The sequence below is a fragment of the Echiichthys vipera genome (assembly GCF_963691815.1).
Source record: "Echiichthys vipera genome assembly, chromosome: 22".
NCBI lineage: Eukaryota > Metazoa > Chordata > Actinopteri > Perciformes > Trachinidae > Echiichthys > Echiichthys vipera.
This window is the reverse complement of record NC_139847.1, coordinates 4,670,997-4,694,216: the sequence shown is the minus strand read 5'-3', so window position 1 is coordinate 4,694,216 and position 23,220 is coordinate 4,670,997.

Genomic DNA, 23,220 nt, shown 5'->3' with positions numbered 1-23,220 from the left:
CCGGTTTCCTCCCACAGTCCAAAGACGTGCAGGTGTTCGGTTCATTGATGACTCTAAATCACCCGTAGGTGTGAATGGTTGTCTGTCTCTGTTCGTCTCTATGTGTCCTGTGATAGACTGGCGTCCTGTCCAGGGTGGACCCCGCCTCACGCCCGATGTCAGCTGGGATCGGCCTCAGCCCCCCCACGACCGCGACAGGGACAAGCGGCTGAAGATGAATGAATGAATGGAATATCGAAGCACAATTTTACAGAATGACAGGACTAAAAAATATTTTGTGTTGTATTTTATAAACACCTCATCTTACAACAAGGTCCCTGATAATTCAGCAGCAAGAGTCCTCACTTTGAAGTGGTTCATGTCCAAAATAGAGCTGCAAAAAGCCTTCAGCTTTTTAAAAACCAGCTGAAACTCTTGTTTTAGCCGGCCTTCGGTGGTTTAACCAGATCCAAAGCCTGATATATATTAGAGGCTAATGTGAAATATACAAAATATGTTTTATTACGTGTTAAATTTACATTTTACGTTATCACAGAGCCTTTTTTGTTGTCAGGTTGTCAATAGTTGTTAAGTATTGACATGTTTGTAAAGACTTACATCTCCATGGGAACCAATGGCACCACCACCAGGTGTAGGGAAATATTGAGAGACGGACTAATATATTGTTAGTTTCGTTTTTTTCATGGAATTTGTTCACAATAAGAAAGGCACAGAATAATACCAGCCTTTAGCCTTTAAGTGTTTAACCGTGCACCTCCCTGCCACTTAACCCTTAATGCATTCATCAAAAACCCTCATTAGAGCAATTTACATACATAACGTAAACATGTTAGAGCAAAGACTAATACAGAACCACAATGTAATGTCTTTAAAATGCCATTGTGAATGTAAATTAAGTTGTAATCTAATTTAACGATGCATGCGCTAAATGTAAAATGTCGTGGTCATGGCAATGTCACGTTTATGATTGCAGTATTGCGGTCCATGTAATTGAGTTAGAGTTGACAGCCCAAGATAAGAGCTACATTTGATGGTATGTCTGCTTTATTAAATATGGCACACAGAGCAGAGAGAGGGGAGTGAGTCAGACGAGATAACGTGCTATGCAGATGGGTTTTTCCCCTGTTTGTGACATTTTCCATGTCACAATACTGATAAATACTGAAAGATGAGAAGTTCAGAAGTTCAATATTTCAAATTTGGTATTAGCATAACTCGGAGTAGAGCCGCTGCTCCTTTGCGTTGAAAGGAGCCAGTTGAGGTGGTTCAGGATCATCTAGTAAGGATGAACCCTTGGCGCCTCTCTAGGGAGGTGTTCCAGGCACGTCCGGCTGGGAGGAGGCCTCGAGGAAGACCCAGGACCAGGATAAGAGATTATATCTCCACACTGGCCTGGGAACGCCTCGGGATCCCCCAGTTAGAGCTGGTTAATGTGGCCCGGGAAAGGGAAGTTTGGGGTCACCTGCTGGGGCTGCTGCCCCCGCGACCCGACCCCTGATGGGCAGATGAGGATGAGATGAAGATAACATTTGTAGGTAGACCCTAGCTGTGTTCAAAATCGTTCCCTATCACAGAAGCAGTGCACTATGAAGTGTGTACGCCATTTTGTAGCGGTGTTCCAACTTTCTGTGGTTAATTTCATTCACTATATACGCCACTATAAAATACCCACAATGCACAAGTTATTTGAGTGTACATGCGATGTACACTACATTGTACTCCTGCAAACCACAATGCAATGTCGGTCGTGTTTTACAGGAGGAGAAGAAGAAGAAGCAGAAGAAGTGCTAATGGTAGATAAGAGAGCAAACTGCAGTTACCAACGACTGTTAATCATGAGCTGACTACTGTTACTGGCTTGTGAAATAAATTAGCCGTGGGCTTTTACAGCCCGCAATCAGGACACAACCATCGTTAACAAAACCACACTTTGACACCATCGATATTTCTACAATTTATTTGGGATTTAACATTGAAATTAACATCAGTACACCCTTTGACTGTCCTCCTGAGTGCAGGTTTGTATCATTAACAGACTGTAATATGGGTCTACAGCTCTGTTTGTTTGCATGATGCCGGACGCACTCGCTTCCGTCACACACACATATCCGACGCATCTACTGACGCAACGATTTCTTAGAAAATTCCAGTGTAGTGTCCGAAATCTCGTTTGGTCATTCCCTATAATGTGCGCTATTTAATAAACACTATATAGGGGATGGTGAGTGAGTGAGTGAGGGGACGATTTCAAACACAGCTCTTGTGTATTTTGGGCTTCATTTGTGTTTGTGTGCAGATTTCCGCGTATTCCTTTTCCACTTAAAAAGTCCCCGGCCTCTTAGCTGATGGCTCGACTGCTTTCAGGTACTGGTTAAAAACAACTCTCAGATGAGCTGAGAGATCTGGACCCAGGTTTCACAGAAAGAGACACGAAGAGAGAGAGAAAAACAAAGCGAGGAGGGAAAAATGAGGACAGAGAACTATGTGAGATAAAGCGAGAGAGAGAGATGAATTGGGCAAAAGGAGACGGAATATGCACTGAATGAAAAGAGGCTGCCAGCTGCATTTGGAGCAAATGAGGTAAGAATAAAATTGGATAGGGGAGACAGAGCGACCGTTCTGGAAACAGATAGGAATGAACGTGTTGCTGGGAACAAGCTAAAGGCAGAGGCAGAATGGCCACAGTGTGTGAAGCGAGCGGCCGCGGACAAGAGCTAAAAGTGACAAATTCTTTGTGGTACTTCTCAGATGGGATTTCTTCAACTTAAGTCAACATAAAAATGAAGATACTGCGGCAGTTTTTTTTATCCAAACTTCCTTCCAGAAACATGAGTGACACATAAATTAACCTTGGATGTCCCCAAAGTTGACAATGAGCGCCACTCGGAAGAAGAAGTCTTGATATCCGCAGGCTACAACAGAAGGACAGAAATATCAGCCGTTGCCCCCAGAGGCTAAATTGCAGTCAGACAGATAGCCGATATTGCTAAATATATTCCTTCTGGAGTTACTCATGAATGGTGCTGACAGATGGATCCTGTTTGGAGATGCAACGATCCGATACCCGGATTGGATATCAGCTCCGATACTGATAGCTGGATCGGATATCGGATGAATAAGGCCGATCCAGCATTCGGATCCAGTCATTTCTTTCGTTAATATCATACACAGCAACACAGTTACAGTGATCTAGACCCTTCAATCCTGTGATTGCAACAGCAGTTAGGGTTTTATATTACATTTTAAAATATCTGTTTGCATTGTACTTTACATGGAAGGGTTATTTAGTCATTTTTGCTGCAAATTACACTTTGTAATTTTATTTATCATTCATTCATCTTTAACCGTTTGTCCCTGTCGGGGTCGTGGGGGGCTGGAGCCGATCCCAGCTGACATCAGGCGTGAGGCGGGGTCCACCCTGGACAGGACGCCAGTCTATCACAGGGCACATAGAGACGAACAGAGACAGACAACCATTCACACCTACGGGTGATTTAGAGTCATCAATGAACCGAACACCTGCACGTCTTTGGACTGTGGGAGGAAACCGGAGAACCCGGAGAAAACCCACGCACACACGGGGAGAACATGCAAACTCCACCCAGAAGGGCCCCAGCCGGGATGCAAACCTGGAACCCTCTCGCTGTGAGGCGACAGTGCTAACCACATTGTTTATGTGAAGCCTGATGCCTTCACTCACATGGCAAGGTATACGCTTCATTGGATTGGTATAGAATATCGGACGATACGCTCAGAATAGGTATCGGATCTGATTGGATCGGAAAAAAATGGATCGTGCAGCTCTAATCCTGTTATGAAAACTTCTAGTAGAGCCTCTTGTTGTTCCTAACTTTCCAGTCTTTCTTCAAACTGTGAACCCGACAGAAGGCATCACGACTGTAATGATCTCATCGCTCTCTTTGGGATTCCTCAGACAACATACTGGCACGTCCGTTCTTGGCAGCTTCAATTTGAGAAATAGAGGAAAAGTATCAATTTTTCCCTGAAGTTTCGATGCCAGCACTTTTCTTTTCAACAGCACATCCACTGCCTCCTTCACGGTCTGATTCACCTTCCTATCATGGGGGGGGGGAGGCCGAGAGGGAGAGCGAGAAACGAGACTGAAGGCGTTAGCGGAAGACAGCAGATGGAGGGCAGAAGAGAGGGAGATTAAGAAGGGGAGACGGGGGTGAGACGCAGACATGGGGAGATCCACAAAAAAGAGGAGATGCAGAAGGAAGGACAGAAGAGCTTATCATTTCAACTGACAGGAACACACATCTCTCTTCTCTTTGTCAGACGTCACTTCTGTTCCTCTCCCTCGTCCATTTTCCTCCCCCTTTTCTCTTTGACTCTTTTGGCATTCACTCAATTTCAACATGTCCCTTTCCATTTTCTATTATTCTTTATTTCTCCGTCTTCTATCTTGCTCGCTTTCATCTCTCCCCTCTTATCCTCTCCGTCCTCCCTTTTTTCCTATCTACCCTACCCCCCTCTGTGTCCCCGTCCCCCCCTCTCTGTCTCGCCTTTGAGTCATTCAGAATAATTGCTCTACAGCGCTCCTCTTCGCTGGGTGCTTATCAAGCTTCGGCTGCTATCTGCACCCACGGCGTGCCCTGACAACACCGAAAAGTGTTTGCCGCCACACACGGAGACATGCTCGTACACCCACACACGAACATCGGTCGAGGTAAATGTGGTACCTCTCCCATAGTGGGACCAATCACATGCTGAGAGCCACTTACGGTGCCCCAATCAATGGCCCTGCAGGTGTGTGTGGGCTCCCTCCCCCCGGTTGTACTTGTCTCTCTCTTCCATTAATCCGTCTAAACGTCTATCGATAACTATTCCCCCAAAAGGATGAATGAGTTGCCAGTGACTCATTTTGCTCTTCTTCCTTTCCTCTCTTTTGACTCTCCCCCTCAGCCATCTCCCCTCTATCCTTCCTTCCTTCCTCCCCTCACTCCCCTACACCCACCGCATTATAGTTTTATGTATCCAAACGTCTTCAAGCCATGCCAAGCCCGTTCAAGAGCCAGAAGGAATTTGATAGAAATAAATCTCACTGGGCAGAGCCAAAAAACAAACAAACCAGCAAACTTGAAGAAACTTCAGAGCACGAAGATAAATAGAAATAGCGGATTTTTTAAAAATCCCATACCAGTGTGTTTGCAGTTTTTAGCCCTTACGTGATCCTTGTTCTGACCTTTTATGACATCAAACTACATTTGAATAACATGTTTTTTTTCCTGCACTTCCACTGATTAAAATTAAAGCAGAACTCTTTTTCATCGCTGACAGATTGTCACACGATAGTCTACAAAAATGAATGGGAATGGATGCTTGGTAAAAATGAACATTAAAATGTCTGCAGCGGCTGTATAGTTTGCAAAATAGGGTTAGTAAGATATAAGAGATGTGGCATAAAGAGGCTAAAAAGTGGGTGGAAAATACTGATATTTATGATTCTAGACAGTCAGCAATAGCAGCAAAGGTGTTCAGTACAAACAAATCTTTAACACCCAATATATCCACTGAACGGATCACAATGCATCACCATTGTCACTGTTACAGTAACTTTTGGCATTGGAGCTAAAGCACAGTTTTGACAGTAGCTTGGCCATTATATACAGTCCTTTACTCCCTGGTTTAAAGCTTACTTTAATACTGTAAATGACGAAGAAACAACTTGAATATAACACCTTTGGCACATATAGTAGTATGTAGGGGCGGCTGTGGCTCGGGGTTAGAGCGGGTCAACCTCCAATCCAGAGATCAGTGGTTTGAACCCCGGCTCCAGCCCGCATGTCAAAGTGTCCTTGGGTAAATGGTAAATGGACTTGTACTTATATAACGACTTTCTAGTCTTCTGACTACTCAAGGCGTTTGTCACATTCACCCAGTCACACAGACATTCACACTGATGGCAGTGGACATCTACATACCATCTATGCAAGCCTCATCGACAGGTTGTTGAACTAATTTATTTGTATTTGAGATTTGATTTTGAAAAACGGAAACACAGAATCTGGTGTATCATCAACAGTTGGTAACCCAATGACCTAACGTTAAGCATTCAAGGTTATTGCCCAACCTCAACCATCCCGCGGGAGTTTCGCTAATCTTGGGTTACCATCCATGCAAGCCTCATCGACGGGTTGTTCAAGGTCGTTCAAAGACAGTATACCCTCTGACATACTTCTTCTCAATCAACCAAAACAAAGCTGAACTATTGAAGAATATCTTTGCAGTGTGTCTCTATGATCACTGCGAAGCACCACATTCTATCGATAAAACTAGAATCAGCATCAAAGACCGGAGCTGTTGGAAAAAAAAACACAACTCTGTGAGCTTCATAAGTCTCTCTGTAAGTGTTGTGGAACGCCGGGAGCAACTCCAGTCGTCCTGTGTATGGTTTGTTCTCAGCTCTTTCATCTTGAAAGCGCTGGGCAAACATCAGAAACCAGATCAGGCGCTTCAGAGACGGCATTTGCCCTCAGGTGGTCAGAAACAAGTTCCACCCACTCAAACAGACCATGCTGCAGAAGTGTCCTGTTGCTGCTTTTTTTTATTATTTTAATCGTGTCTTTACAGGAACTGTTGTTTTTATTGTTGTTCTTTATTGCCTTCAAATGCCCCCGGCCCCTTATGCAATGAATGTGTTTGCTGGTTTTAATTGTCCTTTTAGAGCAGGAGTAATGCCGCACTTTATATCTGATATGTAAGTGCACTTACATGTTTAATGGGAGAGGCCCAGAGAACAAGCTTATCAGTGTATTATAAACAGCTAGACTCTATCTGAAGGTATTAAAATCAACCTTACAGCACCTCTAAAGCTCACTCATGAACATATTATGTTTCATTCAGTCAAATCATACAAAATCCAAAGTCTAAAACCGACAGGTGCAGGTTTTGTAGTGGACTATTTCTCTGCTCCTGGAAGCCTCTTACCTTGAACAGCAGCTGGACTCTCTACATATCATAACATGGAAATCAGCTTATCAGGCTTCATGTAATGCACTGTGACGACACAGAGGCAACTGTTAACTCAGCAACAATGGCGGCGCCGTAAGAAGTTAGCGTAGATGCTTTAATAGTAATAACTCTCCTCAGACGCAGCTCCTTGTTTCCTCTTCACCCCCCTACTACATTAAATGATTTGTCGATATGGGGCTGTATTCACAAAGTATTTGATCTTAGCGCTAGGAGTCCTCCTACGCACTAAAAGTTCTTAGTTCATAGTAATTTCTTCAAACTTATTCCCAAAGCCTCTGAGACCAACTGTTACTAAGGAGTGGGAGGGACTCCTGATATAAGACTAGAGGGCGGGGTCGACCCCGTCACTATGAATGACATCATGTTCATCCCTCCTATGCCCACAGTGATTGGCTGAGAGGGAATGAGTCCCTAAGGGCGCACTCACACTGTCCTTCTGTCCCGGGCCAAAACTGGTTTTTCAGCTAAAGCCTAGTACCTTTAAGCAGTGTGAGTGCACCCGTTCCGCGCATAACTGCGGACAGCGGGCCGTCCACGGCTTAAGCGGAGCCGTTTGCACATGTACGAGCATGAGCGTGCGCACGTGTACGAGCACGAGCACGAGCCCTACGGCGGTAGCAGTATGTGCGCCTGTTCGGACATGTAAAAAAGAAGGAGGGACCATGCGCGGACATTTCTAACAATGGCGGAGAAAGGTTCACGTTGGTGTGATGCAGAGGTGGAGTGTTTACTGCAGATTTGGTTGGATGAAAATATTCAAAAACAGTCGGCACAAAAACTCCGAGGTCTATGGAAAGATTTGAAAACAAAGCCACACACACACGATCAATGCGTGTGACGTGTTACGGCGTGATGACATATGGACAGCAAGAAGCATTGGCCGAGGCCCAGGTAGTGTGAGTACAAATGGGGCTGGGGCGCGGGGGGAGAGGGAGGGGGGACAAGCACCCTAAAGCCCGGGTCGCGGTCCGGGAGGACAGTGTGAGTGCGCCCTAAGAGTGAGTTTATGACCGGAGCACTTCAATGGGGAAGTGAATGAACTGCAGCACCATGTTGGGTCTGGACAGGACATTTATCGTCTGGAGCAAAATCCTCCTGACCGACAGCTGAGAGACGCCAAGATCGTCTCAAACAGCGGAGAGTTGTACCAACTTTAATCTTCGGTGATATTGGTGGTTTTTATTGGTTGGAGATGTGACGGCGTCCCTGACCAACTCTACCTTTTTTAAATCTCACTATCATTTAATCTCTGTGGACTGCAGAAGCCATGTTAGCTCCTTTTAGATTTACTCTTAGTGATTAAGGAGTCCTCGAGAGGACCTAAGTTAGGAGTCCTTAAGTTAGTAGTGAAACGTTATTTTCAAGAGTTACGAAATCCGCAAGTTAGGACCTACTCTTAGCCTTAAGATGTTTTGTGAATACGGCCCATGCTGAGTTGAAGTCGCTGTGAGACAGAAGTATAATCCAATCACCTGCCAAGTTTATTTTGAAAGTTCCTGTACTTTTCCAAACTGTTTCCAATTAGTTGTTGTACAAATTACCCAACGAAATATATAATATAGAAATTATTGCTTCATTGCTTGCTATCGCCCTTTGCTTCCAGTCTTTACGCTAAGCTAAAACATATTTAACGTAAAGATATTAGAGTGGTATTAATATTATCGTCTTGATAAGAGAGCAAATAAGTTCACAAAAAGTTGAACTATTCCTTTAGTACCTCACACTTTTACCACCACTCTGCCAAGTGAGATTTCCACCCAAGATATCCTTGAATAAATAAATGACCATGACTTTAATTGTCCCTCCATCCCAAAAATTCCTATTTTCTCCAGTCCCATCCATGTATTCCTCTTTTTCCTCCCTCCATTCCTCTGTTTGTCTCCGTTCCCTTCCATCCTCACCCTGTTCCTTTGCCTCTGAAAGTTCGAACCCCAGGTCAATAAATCTCTCTCAGTGTTCTTTCAAGGACGCCACCTAACTCATTCAAGGCAATAAAGAGCCTTTTATCGACTCACAAATGAATTGTTGGGCTAATTGTTTGTTTCATCCCCTCTCTTAATACAATAGTGATTTTTACCCCCCTCATGGAAAACAGCAGATTTTAATTACACTGGCAGCAGAAGAACGAAACACCCACTTTGGCTGAGCAACAAACTAAACTGCACACATGAAAGTGCACGAACAGATGCTCTCTGCTATCGGACTCTTTCACACACTCGCCAACGGATCGATTTAATGAGGGAGAAAATCTCGCTTTACCGCAGCAAATCTCCGCAGTGTCCTCGGAGGGTTTTGTCTTCAAGTCTTTGTGTTCAGGGTGTTAAAAGCCACTTCACTTTCCAATGGCTGAACTGAACGAGCTGGATTGATAGCTGTAACGCCAATGGGGATCAAGTGATCCTGACTCAGCAAGCACAGCAAAGTGCACGGACTGACCGAATCTAAAGGGTCAAACGACGCGAATAACAAAAAGAAGAAGAAAGTCAGAGTTATGGGGGAACTGTCTTTGGAAAGAGATGTTGTTTGTGAGTAATTTAAAGGTGATTTAAGGTAAAGTAAGGTAATCGTCTCCATTGTATTGGGGTGAAGAAGAAGAAGAAGAATTCCTTTATTAGTCCCGCAACAAGGAAATTCAATTTTTTCACTCTATTATTGTTATTCATGTTACACACACAGGCCCGAAACACACACACATGCACAAACAGGACCTATATACATGCAATTAAATGGAGAGAGCGAGGGGGCTGCCAGTGACCGGTGCCCCAAGCAGTTGGGGGTTGGAAGGAGATATCTCAGTGGAGGAATCTGGACAAATACAATCAAAACTAACATAATATGGAAAATGATTTATACTTCAAGAACTGTCAATTCAGTCAACTGTACAATTTCCAATATCGAGTTTAGAAGACAACAAGGACAAGGACAGACAACGTCCGTGTCCTGAAACCCTGAGTACTGAGAATTCAAGTTTGTCCTAGCAAGGCCGATGTGTATACAGAGAGGAGGTGCGTTTTTTAAATGTTTTTATTTGCTTAGCATCAGGTTCAGGGTCGTTAAGATTAGTGTGAGCAGGTAAAAAGAGAGTGATGTATTTGTATATAATTTTGTACTACCGACACATGCCCTGAATTGGCCTTTTTGCCACCTAGATACTCAGCCCACAAGAGCATGCAGATGTTGTTTTACCATCTCTCATTTCAGCCGTGTACAGACCGGGGAGAGAGGGGTTGAGCACCCAGCCCCTGAGGCTGGCAGAGTGCTCAAGGGAGCAGAACAGGTTTGCTTTTTAAACATTCAGAATTCAGTTCACCATAAGAGCGATGCATCATTGCACACCATCACTGCAAGCCCTTGTATAACCTTTAGAACAATGAGGCCACCTTGAGTGTTCATAATATTCATAGTTAAAGTGGTTGTGTATAGTTGGCTACCCTCAACCATCTAACCTTAACCATTCAAGGTCAATGACTAACCTAGTGGTCGGCGAAATGGAAAAAATATCATGTCACGATTTTTCTTAGGGTAAGATATTTATATTACATTACATTAATTTTCAATTATTTTGCAAGTATCTGAACAGTGCAACCAAAGTATTTCTCTATTTAAAAATATAGCCACACACACATATATATATATATATATATATATATATATATATATATATATATATATATATATATATATATATATATGCATGCTTTACACCCTGTTGCACACATTTTATGAACAAGTGTGGCCAGACAGCGTTGACGTGACACAGTAGTCTGAAACTACTAATAGCATGCAAGCAGCATGCTATTAGGACACAGTAGTTTCGTTTACATTTTCCACCGTTACTTCCTGCTACTGTCCGACTCAAACTTGATGGGGACTGAGAAATCCTCGCAACTGCCTGTAGTTCGCTATGATTGGTTGATCGGCGTGTCTTTAAGGCGGTGCATGAGGCAGACAAGCCAATAGTGGGATTTGGCTGAAAACCTGATCTGGTGCAGAGCATAGAACAGCAGATAGAATTAGCCCTTTAGAGGATACTACGATCTCTCGGTTTTGGCAGATTGTCAACACCTTCTAATCCTTCAGGAGCTAATATCGTCATATCGCTCACCCCTAGTCTCACCTCAACCATCTAACTTTAACCATTCAAGGTCAATGCCCAACCTCAACCATCTAACTTTAACCATTCAAGGTCAATGCCTAACCTCAACCATCTAACTTTAATCATTCAAGGTCAATGTCTAACCTCAACCATCTAACCTTAACCATTCAAGGCCAATGTCTAACCTCAACCATCTAACTTTAACCATTCAAGGTCAATGTCTAACCTCGACCATCTAACTTTAACCATTCAAGGTCAATGTCTAACCTGGACCATCTAACCTTAACCATTCAAGGTCGATGTCTAACCTCAACCATCGAACTTTAACCATTCAAGGTCAATGTCTAACCTCAACCATCTAACTTTAAACATTCAAGGTCAATGTCTAACCTCAACCATCTAACTTTAACCATTCAAGGTCAAATGCCTAATCTCGACCATCTAACTTTAACCATTCAAGGTCAATGCCTAACCTCAACCATCTAACCTTAACCATTCAAGGTCAACGTCTAATCTCAAACCATCCAACTTTAACCATTCAAGATCAATGTCTAACCTCAACCATCTAACTTTAAACATTCAAGGTCAATACCTAACCTCGAGTTTCACAAATCTTGGGTTACCATCAAACCACACGACCAGTTAGAGCAGTAGTCAAACATTACGGAAAGCTAAGCACAAAAACGTATCCAGTATTTGGATTTCCTTGTAAGTATTGTAAAATTGAGAAGAAGCGCAAATCAAATCGCCTACCTCAAAAGCTTACGGAGCTTTTAACTAAATCTTAAAATTTGGAGCTTGCCCAAGTATTAAGTGGACCTTTAAACTTAGATGACTCTAGTAGAACAGTTAGAGACCTCTTCCCAAGATGCATCAGTTTGTTTTGATTTTCAGAAATAGTCATTTGTGTCATTCACAAGCCTGCGAAGAAACTCAACAGAGCCCTGCAAACGAGCAATGACACTCGAATCCAAACCTCTGACGGGCCACAGCCAACGTTGAGTGAGGGAGGCAATAATCTATCAGAATCACCTAGATGATAAATCTGAATCTGAAGCAGTCATGGTCGTGGTTCTGCAGCCGCCTCATCTCTTGTAATTTACCGCTGCCATTATCTAAACGAGACACGGAGCCATTCAAAAGCGAACACTGGTTTTAAGAATACGAATGAGAACCACAATGGTGATTACGTTCATTAGTCAGAGTGCGTGCCAGCACTGGGTGATATCTCACTGTATGACATCACAAACTGATAGTAAATGTAAATGAGTTTTTGGTGCACAGCTGAGTTTATGTTCCTCCATTCTGCTGGATGATGATTATAGTGTTTGCGATCAGAACCGGAGCTGGTGTTGTGTACTTCTGTGTGAAAAAGCAGTTATTAGGTTATTATTACAGCATTCAGAGAGGATGTGTTCTATGAATTTATAGTTTAAAAATGCTGGTGTACATTTAACTGCCTAATACTGCTTTATTAACGTACTGTGCGATGTATTGCCCACAACCTTTGTTCTAAAATTAGAAAAACACTCCTCTGTGATTACTATGATTTAAGACACTGGCTGAAAAAAATTAAGTAACATTAATAACACTAATTAGAGTGGTGTGGTGCATTAGTTCTCACCATTAAGTAGCTTTACAAGACTGTAAGATGACTCCGTATTTGTAGAAAAGGATCATTGCCAGGGTTCAAGATGCACTAATCATTTCAAGGTTCAAGGTTATTTTTAATGTCCCACTTGGGGGTAAATCTGTCGTTCAGCCAGGGTTCACATCATAGACACACCACGATGAATAACACAGCTAGAGCAGGGAATTGGAAATGCATACAAAGCACACATTTACTGGAGTGCAAATGTGCAAGTGTGCAGCCAGAGTGCTATTTGTTGTTAGGCATAGCAGAAGCACTTGTAATGAAGGAGCTGTGAAATCTCTTAGTCCTCTTAACGAGTGCCACGAAACAACGTCCCGAGGGCAAAAGCTTAAACTGCTTAAGGAGCGGATTGTCCTGGCACTGCAAAACAGCATTTCCCTCTCCAAGGACCTGCCTGTTATAAACGTTCAAAAGCTCCAGGTCTATTCTTATCGGACACATTTAAATTTCCAAACCAGGCAATAATACACACAATACACAGGGTCATCTGAGAAGAAACCCTGAGAAGAAACCAATTCATTCTGGGGACATGGGGAAAAAAAGCGTCCAGTACGGTGCGGTTGATGAGGGATGGGGAATCCTCCAGAGCAGTCACACAGCATGTTGCAATATTCAATGATTCAAGGCCACGGCAATAAAATGTCACTCATTTGGCAGCATAAACATTCTTCTTCGGTGCCCATGGGCTCACAGTACCCACAGGCACATCGAGACTAATGCTACGTCTTAGGCTCCCTCTCAAGTAGCCCCTAACGGCAAGAGACGCCCCCGTCCCCTCTCGTGACATTTCGATGCTACGAGGAAACTTTTCCAAACCTTTTACATCTTTTACTAACTTATGTCTCACCAAACAGCTACAAACCACAACATGTTTTGCTGGAATAAATCATCAATGGCTCCTTCCTTTGGGATTGCATTTGGTCATTGACTTGAATGGACTTTACTAGGAGAGGAGCTGGTACAGGGGCCAGTAGGTAAGTCTTTCAAAACACTCAAACTCCGGGTTCGCTAACTATGTTGTTGCTGCTTTGTTTTCTGTGTAGGGACTCTTCTCACGCTGCTGCAGAGGTTTGCTGTTATTTTCAGCAGCATTAGTGGTTAAAAAAGACCTTTGAATGCCTTCACCATACTGCCCCGAGCTAATCACTGTTAGCCCCGGCCAGCTGTTAGCTGCTCCCCGGAATACCTCTGTCAACGAAAGAAATAGTCTCGATGGCTTATTTGATGAAGGTATGTGCCGAAAAATACCCTGGGATGATTTTGCACCAGAACTTCCCTTTAAGAATTAATTTTTCTCAGTGAAAGAAGTGTTTTCTTGCTTTACTGTCGTACTGTCCCATCAACTTCCTCACATTACAGGGCAGCTGAACTTGAACAACTCCACAGACAGATACTTAGCAACTAGCACTTGAACTTAGTGGAGCAGCTAAAGAGGGATGATTTCCCTGAGAACTTCGTGAAAACAGAGCTAAAAGGACAGTGAAAACCCGGACTTTGCATTCGTGAAATAGCCAGAAAACAACATTAAATAAATGCTAATGTTACTCTGTGTCCGCTGGAAATGTACAGTAAATAGGTGACTGTATGCTAACATGTAAGCTATAAGAGCTTAGAACTTAAAACTGCCATATTTGTGGCCAGTATCTTTAACTTTTACAGAACAAGAGCTGCTCACTGGGCTTCAGACCCACTTCTCATCCAAGAGGCTTCATCAGTTCATGTACACATCTGACCAGGCTGGGACTGGACCAGGACCAGGACCAGGACCAGGCTGGGACAGGTCCAACTAACTGGTGTGGAGATCCAGGTATTTAACCTCTAACTGAAACCCTTGTGCTCCAAGTGCCAACGGCCGTCGTTAGAGTGACAGTCGTTGGTGGGAAGTTGGTTTCGACTACGTTAGTGCTCTATTGAGTCTTAACGAGGCTAAATACCTGGTTAAATACCTGGATCTCACACCAGTTAGTTGGACCAGTCCCAGCCTGGTCCTGGTCCTGGTCCAGTCCCAGCCGGGTCAGATGCGTACATGAACTGATGAAGCCTCTTGGATGAGAGGTGAAACGTCTTCCTAGACAAATAACCAAGTCCAGTTGCTTTTGACTGAAATTGCTTTGAGGATAACGACGACCTGGACACATGAGAACATTCACAGGCTTCTATAGTCACATTTATAATTAATTTAATACACATTTCTCGAAGCAGACTTTAATGAAATCCTTTCAACTGTTTTTGTGAAACATATCGTTTCTTACTCATATCCTTTAAAATGTGATCTACAAAACATCGCTGTTGTTTTATGTATTGAGCTACAACGTCTTTCTGTGATGATCTGAGTTCCCCACATAAATGATTAAAGTTTCATCGTATCTTTGTCTTTTCTTAAAATGGTACTGTATGTTACATAATGCTGGTGAGGGTCGATAAATTATTTTGCTCGACTTAATGAATTATTGAATATAAGAAAAGGACATTTTGATCCGACTTATTTTAAACACCCACTGGACACTGTACTGTAGAGTCACCATCTGGACTATCAGGTTGCACAAGTGCAACTCCCTCTAATGTCTGCAATTATTTAATGAAAGTAAACATGTCTTTCCTTTAGGGGTTTTGTCATGGAAGTGCTGCAGTTAAAAATAACCGCAGTGAAGTAAGAGAGACGAGTCACAGGGTCAGATCTGGGCTGGTTTGGGTCAGCCTGGCACGAGGACACGTCAGAGTTCTGTGTCTTAATTAGGAAAAACATTTATATATATATACATACATACAGTGTGTGTGTGTGTGTGTGTGTGTGTGTGTGTGTGTGTGTGTGTGTGTGTGTGTGTGTGTGTGTGTATGTGTGTGAGCCCCGAGCCAAGCCACAGGCAGAGGCAGAGGCAGATGGAGGGAGCAGACAAGGGTTAGAGACAGATGCGTCTGTGGTTGTGTGTGTGAAACAGAGGGGGGGACGAGACCAAATCCTCATAAATAAAAGACAACACACTCTCACGTTATAGGAGTGAGAAAGAGAGGGAAACAGAGAAAGATTCAAGCACACACTTATTATAAACAGCAAGAAAGAGACGGATTTCAGTTCAGGCAGAAGTTAAGACGGAAGGTAAAACTGCTCGTGGGCACGACTTCAGTCGGTATGGTGGCTTAAAGGCCCAGTCCGTACATTTTAAATCATATAAATTACACACATATAGTCAAGACTTGAGAAAAACAAATGCAAATGATAAAAAGTATTACCCATAATCCAAAGCTGCTAAGCTGCTGGCTTGTTTCCGGTTCATCTGACTCATCTTCATGTCTGTTGAGCCATCGGATCCATTTTAATGATGTGAAATATCCATTACAAGCCGCAGTGATGAGGCACTTTACTTGAATAGCGTTTCCATCCACCTCTTTGTTCTTCTACTACAATTCAGAGGGAAATGTTGCACGTTTGTACTCCACTTATTTAAGTTACGTTCAACTTAAAACACACTTAAAACGTACAATACACTGTTGGAGATTGAACCAACTGTCTTGGCTTATCACTAAGGTCCAAATTGGCCAAAAACTACGTCTGTATATCAGTTCTAAAGAAAACACAGGTTTGAATATACTGGAATATCTACTTTTATTTTTTTACGGGAGATATAACTATTTGTCATGAGACGTCTGAAGTTTCGGACCTCTAACTAGGCAAAATGCACTGGCACGCCTGTCAAAGTGGAACCTTCTAACATAACATTCAAGCTGTGAATGAGTGCTGGGGGGATTGCGGATAGGAGTCACATGGGTTGCAAACGGTGACATTTGGTGGTCGTAAAACACTGATAACGTCCACTGGGCTTATAAACATTGGGTAGTGTGTTTTTGTTACTTTGATGTCCTTGTGTTTGTAAGGTGCTTTGATGTAACTGTATAAATGTTGAAGTGTCTTGGAGACAGGCAGAGATGGTTGGAGACCCGGCTGTTGGTCGTAGGACATCTCTCCTGTTATGCATACAGTATATAGTAAAGACATGATTTGAGAAACACTGAGGACTCCAGAGAATTTCTTTCACATATTCCAAACAGACGGTTTCATTTTTGTAACTGTTTGAGGCCCAAAGAGCGAAGATTAGAAAAGTCCTAAAAATGACTACAGACTTTGGCAGCATGTGGTTTTCTTTTCTTTCGCCTCTCATTAATCATCTCACGACCACTTCTTTATCTTCTCTCCAAGGCTCGGGACCACTGGACTAAAGTGACTTTATACAATGTTGTTGAAACTAGATCCAATTCCAGCAGCCACAGAAATGCCTCATGAACACACATTGATTAATCTGCCTCTTCTACATAATATAAAATAACATTTCAGTCGAGTTTTTCTTCACATTGTTGTATCAGTGCTTTTACTTAAGTAAAGGGTCTGTTCACTTCTTCCACCTCAGGATCTCCATCATGACCATCACTCTGCAAATCAACCAAAGACTTTATTCACGGACTTATATCATAAATTCAATCGCTATCCATGATGATTATACGGTAAGAAAACCTCTTGGACGGGGAAGATTTCCCATTACCTCTTGATTTGTATTTCTTGGTGACGGGGGGGGGAGACACTTTGTTCACACCTGGATTACAAACATGATCCACCTGACACTTCCCTCTCAGTCTGCTGATCATCCAATGCAGTGCTGCTGCTGCTTGCGGACCGAGGTCACTCCCTCCTGCACCACAGCCTCCTGCTTTTGCATACATTGAATAGCGAGCAAGCAGCTCCTGAATTTCTTGCTGCTGGCTCAATGTTTATGGAATGATGTGTCTTGGCAGGTTTTCATTGGGCTCCAAGCAGAATCTCAAACATGTTGCTGGATTTGTTCGGGGAATTATATGCACCAGTTTTCAAAAGACTTTAACCTTATGTTTATTTTAGGATGCTTGAGTTTCCAGCAGGAAAAACATGAAGCAGACATGGATAAGTCCCAGGCGTGTCTGCGTGATGTACCATAAAAGGAGCTTGTAAATATACGTCAAGAACGGGAGTGCAGAAATAACTACCTGATATTACAGAAGCGTGACAACTGACGTACAGACAGCTCGCAAATAAATATAGCAATCATTTGTGTAGGTTAAAATAACAATCCTTAAAAAGCCCAGGCACACTATGTCAACATCAAATAATTAGTGGCTCCGAGGGCCGCCTGTGTCTCGCCAAAAAAAAGTGGCACTTGAACACACCACAAAGTCTACAGCTGACGGTCAACTAGCACATACGTTGCACCTGTATGAGAAGAAGTAACTCTCCATACCTGCCAGGGGCAGTAGACTATGTTTGTCATTAAAAAAAAGGGAAACAGTAAGGCTGGTGACGCCAGTTAACTTCACATTGACAATACAACCCTGTGTTGAAAGAAAAAAAAAAAGATTTACCATGCATGAGTGAATAACACAAACAATTCTGACCTGTTTGTGCTGGAGACAGACTGTATAATAAAGATGGCCGTGGCTTCCAGGTCTCAAAAGTGAAGCCAATGTAGAAGTGGCTTAAAGCTGCATTTTTTCTAATGCCAAGCAGGGGCCACTCCACTGGTTGCAAAAAGAAGTCCTTTTATAAAGAAGTCAATGAGGAAATGAGCCCAATGAGGCTGAAACTGGCAGTTTCCCTCTTCAGCATTTAGCTTAGCATAGCGTCAGTGAAATGACAGCTGAGCACCGCCTGATGCTGCTAAGCGCTCTTCACAGCCCTGTCTTCTTATCCAAATATGGTCACGACCAGTTTCAAAAAACCAAGATGGTGAAAATACTAATCTTCTGGCTTCAAAACAATAGTTCACAAACCAAAGGCTGAGGTCACGGTAGCTACGTCAACCTCTATTTTACAGTCTATGGAGAAAAATGGTATCCTCTCTGATATAACAAGTTTGGTTTCGATCTCACAGCCTCTCTGAATGCCATGCTGAATCAAAAAAAAGGTGAAAAACTAGGGTGACAAACGCTCACGGTCGACTGTCGGCTTGGTGTGGCATAGTCTTAAGACTTCCGTCCTGGTATATGTGGTAATACCTGAGTTTGCTGTGGTATCAGCATATGCAGTTTGATGTTACAAGTCACACACTCGGAGCAGCTAGTTTGTCAGAAACACGACAGAAGTGAAACTGGTGTATTTCTTTTGCGCCGCATCCAAGCAAAGTTACACACTCTAAATTCCATTCTGCCCAAGGCACAGTTAGTTTTATGCACAACATCAGGGCGAGGGGATTGTTGCCGAGGAGTTGGAGGTGAGTAGCCTGCAGCTCTGCATCTAACAGCTCACCGTGCCTGCTGCTTGTTGTTCCAAAACTAAAAAATGATTCTCTGGTGAACAAAAATGCATTTTGATGAACAAACGTGGGCAGTGCTAACCGCAGCAAATGTTCACGGTGCAAGCCGCCGCAGTATTGGACGTTTAAGGATATTTAAATGAAGCAGTACGATATCAGACATCATTCATCTTCAACCGCTTATCCCGGGGTTGGGGTCGCGGGGGGTTGGAGCCGATCCCAGCTGACATCGGGCGTGAGGCGGGGTACACCCTGGACAGGACGCCAGTCTATCGCAGGGCACATAGAGACGAACAGAGACAGACAACCATTCACACCTAAGGGCAATTTTAGAGTCATCAATTAACCTAACACCTGCACGTCTTTGGATTGTGGGAGGAAACCGGAGAAAACCCACGCTGACACAGGGAGAACATGCAAACTCCACACAGAAAGGCCCAGGCCGGGATGCAAACCTGGAACCTTCTCGCTGATATCAGACAGCAGTAACTTAATGCAGTTTTGAGTAATGACAGTAAACAGTGAGATTTTGAGAAGGATTACATGCATGCATGATTTTCCTGTTTGAATCCAGGACTGGTGGACTCTGCCACCACCAATGAAAAATACCAGGGGTACAACGGATTAAAAAACTCTCGGCTCGGATCGTTTCTCGTATCAAGAGTCACGGATCGGATAATTTTTCAGATCAGCAAAATAAAAAAAATTAAAAGAAAAGACAATATAGATAGCATTTGCGACGGCTTTAGCCCGGGTGGATTGTGCAGCAAGGGGCTGCTTAAATCCCGCGGTGATAAGCGGTTGTCGAGCAGCCTTCATTTCACTCCGGTCATTGAGACAACGGGGTGATGTCGCTTCAAATGCACGGCCATGCATGAAGTGTTTCCACTGTCACGGCTTTCTTGTGCACGGTTGTATCCACTAACCTCTTTCAATCATTATTGTACTTCACAGGGAAGCCAAAATGCTCCCATACAGGGGATTTAAATGACGCGGAGCATCAAGCTCCTCCGTTCCTCCATCCGCCATGACCACGCTGCTTTTAACAAGTGTGTGGACTGAATAGGCCCACAACTCTCTTTTTCTTCATAAATCAATCCATGGATCAAGTGTGTGCCGAACCGAAGATATTGATCCGAACAGATCACGGATCAATGATGATCAGTTGCACCACTAATAAAATACTATATAGAAAATGCAAACTACTACAGATACCAACCATAAATACTATCAAAAATGTGGTTTTCTTTCATATAAATTGTATTATTATAACTTGAAATTGTGTCCCATTGACGCTTTCTTTGTTTATCTTTGTTCCATGTTCACTTTCCTTTTGCCTGAAAGTGTCAATCATCTCTCTGTCTGACTCCCAGTATCTCTCCCCCCTTCGTGTTTCTTCTGCCTGCGCATGTTTCCACCTCTACCTCTTTCTCTTTCTGACATGCTTACACACACACACTCAGAGCAGACTGCTGTGTTGGGTTGGTTGGGTTGTTGAAAGCCTGTGGGGAGACTTGTCAGCTCTCATTGGCTTTTGGAGCACACCCCTTCTCTTTCCTTCTCCTCGTCCCTGTGCACGCCTGTCACTGCCCACACACTCTATTCACTCTACGTGTGTGTGTGAGTGTGTGTGTGTGCTTTCTAGCCATGCTTGACTGTGAGTGGGCAGGGATAAAGTGTGTGCTTTTTCTGTGATGTCTGTCACGAAAGTAGCAAGTGAAGACAAAAAGTGTGTGTTTTGGACTGTGTGTGGTGTGTGATGCATGTCAGCGCAGTGAGGTGTGTGTGCAGTGTGTTTGTGTGCCTCTCGCGGCTCTAAAACTGGTGGACGTCCCGTGCTCTCCCTGCCCTCCTCCCCCCCGAATCGTTGACCGAATCAAATTTCTAAAGACGCGCCTTCCAGCCATGTACGCACACGGCTCGACGGTGGTGAAACATGATGTGTAATGCAGCACGTAAGCCCCCCCGGAGACAAACGAAATAAGGATGTGAAAACAGATATGATTCAGGACACAGACTCATACATAGAGTTGACGCAGCCGAAGCCGATGTGAGTTGCTCGAGCAAATACAGTCCTACAGGGGGTTTCATACAATATAATACACTGCCTGGCAGCCATATCGGAGGTTCTCTGATTTTGGTCAACAGCTGCTGTGAGTAGCTGAGTGTGTTCAGCCTAATAAACATACAATGCCGGCATCCCACCACAACTGAGCAGATAAGGTCAATTACAGTGCTGCTTATGATTTGGACAAATTAGCCTACAGCTTGCTTTTATTGTGTTGTTTTTTCATATTACTGGGCAACAAGTGTTGCTGCTCATTTCATTTTATTTCTCTCTTTAGTTTTGTTATAGGTCAACACAACTAGCTCACATGCAATCAGCTGCGAGTTGATTTCAGAGGGTGTTGCACCAATGACGGTCAATAAATGTGGAGGTGACATCCCTCCACATTTTGAGTTTTGAGAACTCTGTTTTAAACTGCTGGGCAGGTACTTCAAAACATATCTGGCAAGTACTTGGATGATCCATGTCTGGCTAGCGAAGTCAGGAGATGAGTTAAATCTTTCCTCAGGGGGCCTGCCAGATCGGGAGTTGTCTCTGGTCTGGCCAGGGGGGGGGGGGGGGGCTGGACAGTGTCCCGCCCGGGCGACTAGAGCCTCCTGTCTGCCCTTGGTTGGGGTGGTCTCTGTGGCGGTGCTCCCTGTGATCTTGGACTGGGATCTCTCACAGTGTGGTTGACCCCTCAAAGGTAGCTTCCCCTAGCCTCCTCTGTACCTCAGGTCTCGCTGCCCGGCCATGTCTCTGTAGTGACAGCTAGTGTTTGTGTAGGTGTGAGTGTGTGTGTCTGTGTGTCAGCGTGGCTGTGTGTGTGTGTGTGTGTCTTTGTGCATGACTGTGGGAGGGTTGGGTTCTTTTAACTTTCTTCTCCTGATTTTATTTGATGTTTCTCTTTTTCTGTACATCTCTGTCACTTGGCACTTTGCGATACTTTTCTGTATGAAAAGCGCCGTATAAATAAATAAAGGTTGGTCTGATTTGATTTGATTTAAAACTAGAAGACTTGTTTTGTTTTGATCATTGGAGCGATGGGTTTGAAAATCATTGGATTGAGAGAAAATACAGTTTTTTTGATGACCAACATTTGGTCTTCAAAAAGTCTTTTTCCAAAAATGATTCTTACAAAAGGGTGGACTTTCTCACAATCAGGATCGTCTCGACAATACAGTACTTTCCACGGAGAGTTGCGAACTTGTACCAGTCACACAGCCACGATGCTGCACACACGTTGACACATGCAGTCACGCCCCAACTGCTTTAGCTACAAGGTAGTCAGCTGTGTGTCTGTGTGGCAAACTCCAGGATGGCCCATTTAACCCACCAGTCCTTATTGATATAGTAGCATGTGTCACTTAGCATGTCATGAGAGCCACCAACTTAGCAGATTAAAGGGCTTAAAAAAAACACATCTGTATGTCAGTCTATCGGTATTATTGTATTAAGCCAAGCTCTTCATTTTGTCTTTCTCATGACTAGCTGCTAACACAACTCAGCTCCATGGAGAAGGTATTGGTATTGGAAGGTATAGGGGGCATGTAGCTGCAGTCACAGTATCTTCAGATTCCAGACATACAGTCATTTCAACACCATCTATATTCTGAGCGTCTGCTGCTCCATCTCTCCGTCTGCGTCATCTTCCTTTCCAGTGACAAGTCGCAGTGGGTTGAAAGGAAATTGGCGCCACAACCTCCCTAAATATCGATCCTTGCTCCCATTTGCACATAAACCTCATACAGAAAATGAGCATTTCAGGGGTAGACCGCACGTGTGGGAGGGACTGTGGCTTGCAGATGTTCTCACAACTCTCCCTGAAATGGCAATCAGCTTACTCACCAAGCATTCGAAGCATTTCCATTTTCATTCGCTGTGCAATTAGCTACAACTCCAGTAAATCACGAGCTAATGTCGTGCTGATTAGGATCTCAAAATTAATGAAAATATGTAAATCGAGTATGTAAAACGGGCTCGAGCTCAAGCCACGCCGCTACTGTAACTCTGGAAACAAATCTACATTATAAAGAGAAAGAAATCCCACAATTACAGTGAAAACATCGACACCATGAGGCTTTTCCTTCCTTGATTTTTAAAAAGCAAATTGTTCACAGGACCTACGAACTGTATTCTGTTTTTCTTTAAT